We start from the raw sequence: 12,287 nt of genomic DNA on the forward strand, positions 1-12,287 counted from the left end.
CTGGAATGTTCAAAGCACCTCAGAGACGGGCAGGGGGTAGAGGAAGAAGGCAGTCAAACGACAGGTAAAAAAGGTAAAGGACCCCTGGACAGTTAAGTCCAGTCAAGGGCGACTATGGGGTTGCAGCGCTCATCTCGCTGTGGTCTGTTTGTCCACAGACAGATTTCCAGGTCATGTGGCCAGCATGACTAAACCGCTTCTGGCGCAACAGAACACTGTGATGGAAAACAGCGCATGGAAACATCGTTTACATTCCCGCCACAGTGGTACCTATTTATCTACTTGCACTGGCGTGCTTTCGAACTGCTAGGTTGGCAGGAGCTGAGACAGAGCAACAGGAGCTCCCCCCGTCGCAGGGATTTGAACCACCAACCTTCTGATCGGCAAGCGCAAGAGGCTCAGTGGTTTAGACCACTGTATGAACAGCTCATACTGTTTTACTTCAGACCCTCCAACATTTCTCTGATGAAAATAGGGACATCCTATTCCATACTAATAATTTATACCCCGCCCCTCTACTCTGGGCGACTTCCAACTTATATAAGAAGAAAGTAAAACACTAAAAAACTTCCATGTACACGGCTGCCTTCAGATGTCTTTTAAAAGTTGTGTACAGTGGTAACTCGGGTTAAGAACTTAATTCGTTCTGGAGGTCTATTCTTAACCTGAAGCACCACTTTAGCTAATGGGGCCTCCTGCTGCTGCTGCGCCACTGCTGCATGATTTCTGTTCTCATCCTGAAGCAAAGTTCTTATCCCAAGGTACTATTTCTGGGTTAGCGGAGTCTGTAACCTGAAGTGTATGTAACCCAAAGTACCACTGTAGTTTCTTATCTCCTTGGCTTGGGGGTCACATGTCTTCAACATTTCTCTGATGGAAATGGGGGCGTCCTAAAGAAAAGTGGGACATTCCGGGATCAAATCAGAAACCTGGACTGTTTCTGTAAACAGTCCCTCAGAAATAGGGATGCTTGGAAGGCCTGTAACTTTAGCAGTTAGTGTTGTGCTGCAGCACATGGCGACACCTACGGAAACGGGCTTGGGTGAATTCAGCCACTTGGATCCTTTTAATCAGCAGGTAGGCAATTAATCACCTCTCCAGCGGGCTTCCCTGGGGACCCTGCTCTGTGACCCTTTTCTGTCCAAACAGGTGTAAGGAGAAACGGGGGGAATGCGCTTCGTCCCACCGCATCATCAGCATGTATTTGATATGCAGTGCCGCATTCCCCTCCCCTCCCTCCGCCAAATCAGGCTCTTTTCTTTGTTGGAAGGGGACTGGGCTTGCATGACGGAGAATCCATTACCACTCGGTTCAAACAATATGAAACTAATTTTGGTACACAGGAAGAAACAAATGGGAAACAGTCGCTGGGGTAGCCCGCTCCAGCTACAGAAAGTGCTTTGTCAATGAGGCCGGCAATCAGCGTTTGTTTCGGGGCTCGTTGCGGCTCGCGGTGCCTCTCAGTAGGCCTGCACCTGCTGTTTTGCACATGATTTGAGGCAAGAGCGCAGCACAGATTGCTTGCACAGTTGCTCGCTGCCCTGTGTCTCATCCCAATTAACACCCCACTTCTGAGAACTAGCGCAGAATTAAGCCCTCTTCTTCACGCTTTACTCGGGTAAAGAGGGAAAGCAAGTAGAGAGTAGGGGGGAGGGGAGACATTTGCCCACCCCAAGCACATGGCTTCCTTAGGATGAGTGCTGCTTCATGCAGAGGCTTCCCTGTATTATGGAATCCTAAGCAATCAGAGTCCCAGGATCTAAGGAAGACTTCATGTGTAGAGAAAAACAATGGCGCCTTCATTATACAGTACACCTTTAGGTGCCAGGCAAAGATGTTCCTTTTTAACCAGGCCTATGGTTGATTTGATTGACATCCTATGCCCTTTTAAAATGTGTTTTTTTCAGGGCGGGGGTTATTGGGTTTTTTTTATTATGCATTTTGTGGTTTCATATTTTGATTTTCTTCTGTGAACCGCCCTGAGACCTCTGGGTACAGGGTGTAAAAAGGTAAAGGACCCCTGAATGGTTAAGTCCAGTCAAAGGTGACTATGGGGTTGCGGCGCTCATCTCGCTCTCAGGCTGAGGGAGCCGGCATTTGTCCACAGAGAGCTTTCCAGGTCATGTGGCCAGCATGACTAAACCGCTTCTGGCACAACGGAACACCGTGATGGAAAACAGAGCGCACAGAAATTTCGTTTACCTTCCCGCCACAGAAGTACCTATTTATTTACTTGCACTGGCATGCTTTCGAACTGCTAGGTTGGCAGAAGCTGGGACAGAGCAACAGGAACTCACTCCATCATGGGGATTCAAACCGCCGACCTTCTGATTGGCAAGCCCAAGAGGTTCAGTGGTTTAGACTACAGTGCACCCACACTTTTTTATATAGGGTGGTATATAAATTCAATAAACAACAACAACCACAACCCACATCAGAAGGCCACACTAGTTATGCCCAGACTTCAAAAGTGAAGTCCCACAACCCCTCTCTCCTTGCTTTGTCCCTTCACACAAGCAAAGCATGAAGAGGGCTTCAGGTAGATGGTTTTCAACCAATGTGCCATGACACCTTGGGGTGACTTAAATGATGGTCAGAGGTGCTGACCATCCCTCCTTCCTTCCCTCCCTCCTCTGATGAAAAAATAACAACACAAAGCCGGAAACTCCAGTCCATTTCAGGGGCTTAATCCAGCCCGCTGGATGGTTTAATCCGGCCCCTGTGGCAGTTTATTTCAAGGGGTAAAATCCTAAAAAAACCCTCAACAATATCCTAAAAAAAGGTCAACAACTTTGGTCGGCCCCCACGGCCCTTCACTTCCTCAAATCTGGCCCTCTTTGAAAAAAGAATGTTAGCCGCTTTGAGACTCCTTCGGGTAGCGATAAAGCAGGATATCAAATCCAAACTCTTCTTCTTCTTCTTCTTGGATACACCACGGCATAGCTGTCAAGTATCCCTTATTTGAAGGGACAGTCCCTTATTCCAGCGCCATGTCCCGCTGCTGTCCCTTATTGATAGATGTCCCTTAAATGATGCCCCTTAAATTTCAAAGGAAGCAGCTCCTCTCCCTCCCTCCCTACCAGCCAGGGAGGAGGGAGGCTCCAACTGTGTTGCTTGGCTGTGTTGCTCACCCAATAAGAAGTTCTTAAACGACTGGGGGGTGGAGCTTGCATGCCTTGTGTGTGGCTAGTTAATGCAAGCTGAGGGGTTTTTTGAATGCTGGATGCCATTTTGTTGCACGTGCTGCTGCAAACTATGCAGTGCAAAGCCAGGCCGGGGAGCCATCTTAATTTGAGGCTGCATAGGCCTTGTGGTGCATGTGATTCAGAGTCTATTCAGTTGAACCTCTGGTTACAAAGTTGGTTGGCCAGTGTTCTCGAAGCTACCCAGCATGAGTTTGACCAGACTGAAGGAGGACAGGAAGACTGGAGTGCCTGGAACAGGTGAGGCTGCAGTTCCCTTATTTTGGCTGCTGGTCCCTTATTTTCAAGGCTGCCGGTCCCTTATTTTCAAATCTGTAAGTTGACAGCTATGCACCACGGCCTTATACCTGAGGTAATATGTGGTTGCCAATGCATAACTGGGAGCCTTCAAGTGCGCTCCTGGTTGCACATTGGCAAGGGAAGGCAGGCTTCGGCCTCTACCACCCATCAGCCAATAAGGGGCCAGAGCTGAAGCCTCCTGAATTGGTTGTGCATGGGACGTCAAAGCACCAATCACCACCACATACCACACTTGACCTGCAGATCCAAAAAGTTTCCCCATCCATGTTGTAGTGACCTGGGGAGGGTAGCTCCACTGCTCTTACCCACCACAACAGCTGCCACTGACCATATGCCTTCATAACACATCCTCAGACCTTCATCAAAGGCAGTTGCTGTTAATGTTAAGGATCAATAGGTAGGCAATCACATATTTCTTCAGCACCTTGCTTCACATTAGCCTGGGCTTCTTAAAAAATACACATAACTGAGTTAAGATTGGGGTTGAAATCTTAAACCTACTTACCCGGGAGTAACCCCCACTGAATTCAAAAGTACCTACTTTTGAGTAAACATTGTTAGGATTGCATTATAAACTAGAAACTTCACCACATTTACACTTGCATTCCTTACATCTGCAACATGGCAAAACTAATACTGCTCTACCTTACACATATGCTTGGCTCCTTGTTTCATAGGACACTTAAACACACACACACACTGGTGGAATCTACACACATATAAAAAACGTTGTGAAAATGCTTTTTTAAAAAACGTTTTGAAAAATATATTGAATTTGCCATAGCTCACTATTGCCATCTAGTGTCACATTTGTATATTGCAACACACTTAAAACACTTTATTTGCAGTTGATTCCATACACACAAGACTGGCATAAACATTATTTAAAGACCTGTTTTGACTGTGCATGTGTAAGACAGAGGATATTAAATTGTTTAAGCTATGATCCCTACCGGCTCCTTGACCTTATCACTTATTTCAAAAGTTGTCTTGGGCAGTGTTGTCTTCCAAACATTAAACTGCATTTTTTACTTTTCTAACACCATAGGCCACTCAAGCTAATAGCAAAGAAGGAAGAGGTGGCCATTTGAAAGTTTTACGGAATCACTCTTAATACCTTTCTTTGTAATAGCAGTACAATCAGTTACAGGGAGAGAAAGAGGGTGCTTGTTCAAGTTCAATATGCACAATATTATTTCCCTTCAGACCTGCTCCTTGCTCCAAAAGTATGCATGTTTTACTAGAGACTCAAATCTCTTGCCCTTGTCTGAAGTTTGGTGTGGTATTCAAATCAGTCCCCCTTCGACCTCCATGCGCCATTTTAGTTTAAGCACGACATCTGGACCTTATAGGCAAGGCCAGGAGCTTTTCCAGAGTTCAGTGGGAAAGTCAGAGTTGTAAAGTCATTGTCAATTAACTCAATGAATTAATGGCTCAATCTGTAGGCCAAAAAAATTAAATGAAAACTCAGAGTTTGTGATCAAAACTGACATGGTAATAAACCCACTGACAGATTCATACATGCAAGAAAGCATTGCAGTAGATAGGGTTGCCGTGCCACCTGTTCATTTTTCACACAAAGGATATGGGAATTGTAGATGTTGAGCAAAACATGACCTATTATTTTATGAAAGAATAAGCATATAATTGTATGACTTGTTTTATTGCCTTTGGTTTACTGAGTTTGCAATTTATTTTTTAAAAAATTTTTTAGGGTACACCACTTCAGTAATGCTCTGCTGCGAAGCGGTGAACGACTCTGCAAACAATCAAAACAAAAATCCAACAATGGCAGGTAGAGAGCAGGTTAGTTATGGCAGGATAGCCAGCATGGTGTCCTTTAGATGTTCTGGACTACAACTCCCATCAATCCTGATAATATGCCATGCTAGCTGGAGCTGATGGGAACTGGAGTCCAGCAAAATCTGGAGGGCACCAAGTCAACTATACTCCAAATAAACCCCTAATTTCCAAGGTCAAACACTATCTAAAAACTACTCTGGTATATGATAGTATAAGTCAACAACAGCTGCATTTTGAGGGTTTGCATCTGTTGATAGAATTCTATGACTAATTTTTATAAACAGTTCATTTATGTTTGTTGCAATTTTTTGCCCTGGTCTTTCCAGATATTCCATGGATGGGATCTGCAAAGTCTTTAGCGTCTTTTTCCATGGCTTCTCCTACACCGTTAAGATCGCATTTATTTCCAGCAATAGCAGCAACTATGTTGGGATGTCCATGGTACTGGAGTTCTTTCACACAGCTCCTTAAAATTGAAAATGTTTCCTCTTTTGTGATGATGTCATAAACAAAAATAGCTGCTGCAGAAGCTCACTAGTACATTGGCGCTAGAGCGTGAAATCGTCTTTACCCGGCTGTATCCCATATTAGGAATTTACGCAACCCATTCTGATACTGCGCTGTCTTTCTCATAAAAGATGCTCTAATTGTTGGATGGATTGATGTTGGGATCAAAGCTGTCTTCTACAAAGCACTATATAGTGCTTGATATGCCCACACCAGTGTCCCTCCAGCAGGCAAACTCTGAGCTCTCTCAGACCCATGGCTGGAGAAAAAGAGACAGCTTGCTTGTAGAAAAAAGAAAAGAAAAAGAAGGAAAAAAAGGCATGGAAGATGACCTGACCAAAAATCCTGTCTTTTCTCCTACCCAGTTCCTAGTTACAGGTAAAGTCTCCTCCTTTTCCACTTTGGGCTCCACAAAATGGGCACCATCTTAGAGGGCCCATTGACAATCCTATTACAGTGGTACCTCGGAAGTCGAACAGAATCCGGTCTGGAAGTCCGTTCGACTTCCAAAACGTTCGGAAACCAAGGCGTGGCTTCCTATTGGCTGCAGGAAGCTCCTGCAGCCAATCAGAAGCCACAGAAGACGTTCAGGTTCCAAAGAACGTTCGCAAACAGGAACAATCACTTCTGGGCTTGCGGCGTTCGGGAACCAAAACGTTCGACTCGCAAGGCGTTCGGGATCCAGGATATGACTGTACTAGATGAACTTCCCTGCACCAGATTCAAAATTATCTCAGCTAAACTGAAATGATTCAGACATTATTTTTATTTTTATTATACCCCACCCATCTGACGGGGTACCCCAGCCACTGTGGGAGGCTTCTAGCATATATAAAAACATTATTATTATTATTATTATTATTATTATTATTATTATTATTATTATTCCTATACTGCCCTTCATTTGAGGAGCACAGGGTGGTTTACAATATAAAAACAGTTTAAAAGGGTGTAGATTGTTTAATTAGGCAAAGGCTTGGGAGAAGAGGAACATTTTTGCCTGGTGCCTAAATATATGTAATAAGGGCGCCAGGAGAGCCTCCCTGGTCTAAGTTAACTCATTTTAAGATGAGGCCTATTGACGCTCCTGGCCTTTTTGCCCTTCCAACAATTTTGAGGGCTGAGCTAAGTTACTCTAGCAGCATTCTGCAGCCTAAAATCCCTGCAAACTGTAACTTCTCAAGGTTTCCAGGTCGTGGGACCAAGGACCAGAAACCCTGGGAAGTTATAATTTGACCCTTGACTCCAGCCCCTATAGGGCACATGTGTATACTATTTCGTTCAGGAGCCTGGGGAAGATGACAGAGATGGTAGGAAAAGGGGGCCGATTGGTTAGGGCAGTGTTTCCCAACCTTGGGCCTCCAGCTGTTTTTGAACTACAATTCCCATCATCCCTGACCACTGGTCTTGCTAGCTAGGGATGATGGGAGTTGTAGTCCAAAAACAGCTGGAGGCCCAAGGTTGGGAAACACTGGGTTAGGGCACCATTTGTCCCTCTCTCTTCCCTCTTTCTGCTGTCGCTTGGTTTGCCGAAGATGTAATGCAGATGTTCCTCCATTTAGGAGCTGGTTAGATGTGTGGTCAAAGAGATGAAGCTGAACCGTGCCCTGGTTGACGAGTGTGGCAGAACATGATGGAAAGGACAATAAAACACTGCCCTGACCTACCTTTTCCCTTTCCCAGACATGTCTGCTCTCCTCCAGAGCTGGCAGAAATTTAATAGCACCCATAAGAATCAGATCAAGAGAGCCAGTGTGGTGCAGCGGTTAAGAGCGGTGGACTCGTAATCTGGTGAACCGGGTTCGCTTCCCCGCTCCTCCACATGCAGCTGCTGGGTGACCTTGAGCTAGTTCACACTTCTCTGAAGTCTCTCAGCCCCACTCACCTCACAGAGTGGAGTTTTTTAAAAATGTATTTTTATTAAAGATTTTCTTGATTTACAAAGGTATGTGCAATGTCTCTCGTATTTTTCCCCTACATAACAATTTTTTTTTTTTTTACAAATCGTTTTCATTTGTTGAGACATTAGGAAGAATAGGGGGAAAGAGGTGATGGGGGGAGAAATATGAGTGGGGGTGGGGTCGGGTGGTGATGTTTCTATTTTACTTAATATATGTGGGGGTTTGTGTCAGCGTTGCTTGTGTGGGTTCTCTGCTGTTCACTTGTGTTCCACAGAGTGTTTGTTGTGGGGGAGGAAGGGAAAAGGAGAATGTTAGCCGCTCTGAGACTCCTTCGGGTAGTGATAAAGCGGAATATCAAATCCAAACTCTTCTTCTTCATCATCATCATCAAAGCTCCATCTAATCCAGCAGATGTAAGAAACAGAGTCTTACGGCACCTTCAGTCTAATGATTTTATTGTGGCAGAATCTATCTTTAAGGCGCCTCAAGACACTTTGCAGGGTTGTTGTTGTTGTTGTTGTTGTTGTTGTTGTCGTCCCCCCGTAACAGACTAACACAGTTACCCCTTTGGAAACTGTAAATGTAAATGATTAAGAATAAAAATGGCTTGGTCTTATTAACGTAACAGCCACCCTCTAGTCCCAAGAGACATGATATCAAACAGGTCCAACCTCAGGAGATTGTGGAGTTTCCTTTCTTGGAGGTTTGAGATTCCTGCATTGCAAGGACTCGGCCTTTATGACCCTTCGAGTCCCTTCCAACTCTACAATTCCAAGATTCTATAAATTCCCAGACTAGAGGATTTTATTAAACAATAGTCAAGATTGGTAAGCAATATTGCCAGGTTACTCAAGTGCATGCTTCTTTTGGTTCAGTTGCGTTTTTGAAAGCCAGTTTTAAATGAATTCCCTCAGCCATTCCTGAAGTTTACATATTTACCATAGGTACATTTTTATCTATTTCTTACATTTTTTTGCAGGGGGGTGGGGAGTTAAAACCATTAGCAGATGAAAGAGAGAAGTTATCGTTAAGTGTTTTCGGCAACTGCCAGCTTTTAATTCTGCACCTGTTAATCCACTCGAGAACAGCATATAAAATACTATTTAACATTTTTATAGCACTTTTCATCTTCAAAGAACTTTGCAAATGCAAACTAATTAACCTGCCAAAGAAGTAAGTATTACCTCTCTTTTGTGGCTGCAGGTTAAATTGTTTTGTCTGCTAACACCCAGTATGCATTTCAAGATCAGAAGCTGGTGGTTTCTGGTCCTTGATCCCATGCTCATGAATTTTACACACACACACACACACACACACCAGTTGGGGACAAATATCCCAGTTCCAAGAACCAGGGATTTATAGCCCACTCCTATACAGGGTTAAGCATGCTTAAGCCTACTGACTTAACTAGCATTAAATGCACTAAACACCCCCTGTGAACAGACATCTAGCAATCCCTGTTATTGTGTGTGAGGGCATCTCATTGAGGTTCCCAGATAATAGCTCCTCATCTTACTAACCACTTCTGAAACGGATAAATTAAAAACCGAAGCAGCTTGCTAAGCAGCAAATAGCCCTGGATAGCTCAGTTGGTTAGAGTATGGTGCTGATAACGCCAAGTTTGCAGGTTCAATCCCACCATGGGACACCTGCATATTCCTGCATTACAAGGGGTTGGACTAGATGATCCTCAGGGTTTTTTTCCAACTCTACAATTCTATGATTATATGAAATAAGGCTTGCAATTTGCAGAGAGTGGTTGAGGGGGGAAAAGAGAACAAGATGGGATGGAAATATTATTATTAATATATTATTTATAGCCTGCCCATCTGGCTAGGTTTCCCCAGCCACTCTGGGCGGCTTCCAGCAAAATATTAAAATACAATAGTCTGTTAAAAGCTTCCCTAAACAGGGCTGCCTTCAGATGTCTTCTAAAAGTCTGGTAGTTATTTTTCTCTTTGACATCTGGTGGGAGGGCTTTCCACAGGGCAGGTGCCACTACCGAGAAGGCCCTCTGCCTCGTTCCCTGTAACTTGGCTTCTCACAGAGAGGGAACTGCCAGAAGGCCCTTGGCACTGGACCTCAGTGTCTGGGCAGAACAATGGGGGTGGAGACGCTTCTTCAGGTATACTGGACTGAGGCCATTTAGGGCTTTAAAGGTCAGCACCAACACTTTGAATTGTGCTCAGAAACGTACTGGGAGCCAATGTAGGTCTTTCAAGACCGGTGTTATGTGGTCTCGGCGGCTGCTCCCAGTCACCAGCCTAGCTGCCACATTCTGGATTAGTTGTAGCTTCCGGTCACCTTCAAAGGTAGCCCCACATAGAGCGCATTGCAGTAGTCCAAGCGAGAGATAACAAGAGCATGCATCACTCTGGCGAGACAGTCCGCAGGCAGGTAGGGTCTCAGCCTGCATACCAGATGGAGCTGGTAAACAGCTGCCCTGGACACAGAATTGACCTGCGCCTCCATGGACAGCTGTGAGTCCAAAATGACTCCCAGGCTGCGCACCTGAAGAAGCCCTGATGAGCATATCTAGTTCCTTATGAGGCCCTCTGAATCATGGCCATAGAGGGAATCTAGATGACATCTAATTCAAACCATTATTAATCCAACCCAGATCTAATCAGCAGAATAATGCACAAATTTTACTGAAATGGATGGAGCTCCCATACATTTCAGTGGGGCCGATTCAGGAGAATTGAATAGTGACTTGCCACTCAATATCTATAGCATACCAACTTTAACATATTAACATATGACATGCTATAAATACAAAGTACAGTTAAGCATGGCACACTATGTAGGATAAACATAATTTTTTAAAACAATCCCAAAATGTAAGCATAAAGTTACTATATGTAAAAGGAAATGTTAGGAAGGATACAGTATTTATTGATTTATAGTTGTTAGAAGCCTCTTGAACAAGTCATCTAGGCCATCGGATGACTCTATTTTTAAAATATAACAATTATACAATGAAATCTACAATAAGTCTTAAAAAGTCAAAACAGCATACAACCCAAACAGACAGATCAACACAATAACATACAAATGGTCCAGGGTTAAGAGATAAGATTTTAAAGCAAACAAAATTCACTCAAACTGCTGGAATGAGATGTATTATCTTAATGTTGGTGTTAATTTTTATCAGAGTTAAAAATAAATAAAAATGGTGCTAAACATGAGCTACGTTTTCCGTGGTCACTATTATCAGGTCATCTTTAAACAGCATCTGCATCTTTAATGGCTTGTATTCGTTCAAATTAAGAGAGTCTTTCTACCTGAAATAAATGATCAATAACTGAAAAAAGGATTTCGTCGGGGTGATGTGTAATTGCTTGAGCTCATAATGCTGTGTACGTAACAAGCACAAAGAGAATGCACAAAGGGAATGCTTGAACACAGTTTTCTTTCAACTCCCTTGGGAATCCCAGCACTATAAGTCCTTAACACAAGGGATCATGTTCATCACTTACAACAGGGCATCTGGGCCTAGGTCCAGGTAGTCTGCTTGTCTAACTCTGATGAAATATCGGCGCCACCAGGTAACAGTAGTGGTCAGAAAACCTGCCAGAAGCTTGTAACTGAAGACTAAAAAATGAAATTAGTAGACTGCCTTAACGAAAGGACTTCTTTCTGCAGCATGCAATAACTGCAAGATACAGACCATGTAGACCAAAGATAAATTGTTCTGCACGTTCACATATGGTAATGTAATAGTTGGGATTATTAAAAGCTCACAACATATACAATGGTACTTGATTTTTTTTAATAAGAAAACAACAGGACATTCTGGGACAGTTAGAAAAGTAGCTATTTCGGGGTCCCATGAAGTAGATGAAAAAAAGAACCCAAAATTATATTGCCTATTTGCTGAGGTTGGCTGATTACTGTCATAGCTTATCTGCATACAATGGGCTGTATCTAAGTGGGACTTCCTCTCCCTGGACACAAACCATTCCCCCCCCCCGCAAAAAAAAAAACAACCTGCTTTGGGGTGGGTGGGGAGAAAGGACATCCCATCTCAGTCCACCCAGCTCCCTTAAAAGGGCTAGCAACCACTTTTACTTAGCCGGGCTAAGAGGTGATGTGTGGTAAGATACCGCAAGTTTAACCAAACATATTTAACCAAACATCTGAATATATTAACATCAGATAACAACACAATATTAAAAGCCAACTTAAAACAAACAAAGAAAAAAATTATCTAGCCTTTAAAGCTGCCCAAACTGCAGAGAACAGGCAAATAATTTATATTATGTGCTACAGATAGTTTCTTTTTGGCTGTAATATCAAGTCTGGATTTGGCAGTCCCTTTCTATATGGGTCTGGCAGATCATAAGCTTCAGGCAACCTATCATCCAACTCCAGCTGAACAGCCCAAGCACAGGACTTGCTTAAGCATTTAGAAGCCTTTGCCTGTGAAAACCGAATCAGTGTTAGAAACTCAGATATATAAGTTAAAGGTAAAGGGACCCCTGACACAAATTCATATTTATGTTGTTGATGCTATGGTCTGGACTGGAATATCATTTCTCTCTCCCCCCACCTTTCCACTTTCCAGTCAGAT

At 43.6% G+C, this 12,287-nt stretch overlaps 1 protein-coding gene and 1 long non-coding RNA gene across 7 annotated transcripts in view; one reads left to right on the plus strand and one right to left on the minus strand.

Moving 5' to 3' along the window:
* The window catches only part of METAP1D (methionyl aminopeptidase type 1D, mitochondrial), a gene marked incomplete at its 5' end in the record, with an annotated part of 101,110 nt that overhangs the window by 81,389 nt on the left and 7,434 nt on the right, over positions 1 to 12,287 (minus strand). The window lies entirely within an intron of this gene.
* LOC307199209 lies at positions 3,726 to 7,761 on the plus strand. Its single transcript, XR_013831826.1, has 2 exons — positions 3,726 to 5,298; positions 7,376 to 7,761. It is a non-coding gene; the product is annotated as an uncharacterized lncRNA (long non-coding RNA).

The sequence above is a fragment of the Podarcis cretensis genome (genome assembly GCF_951804945.1).
Source record: "Podarcis cretensis genome assembly, chromosome: 1".
NCBI classification, from domain to species: domain Eukaryota; kingdom Metazoa; phylum Chordata; class Lepidosauria; order Squamata; family Lacertidae; genus Podarcis; species Podarcis cretensis.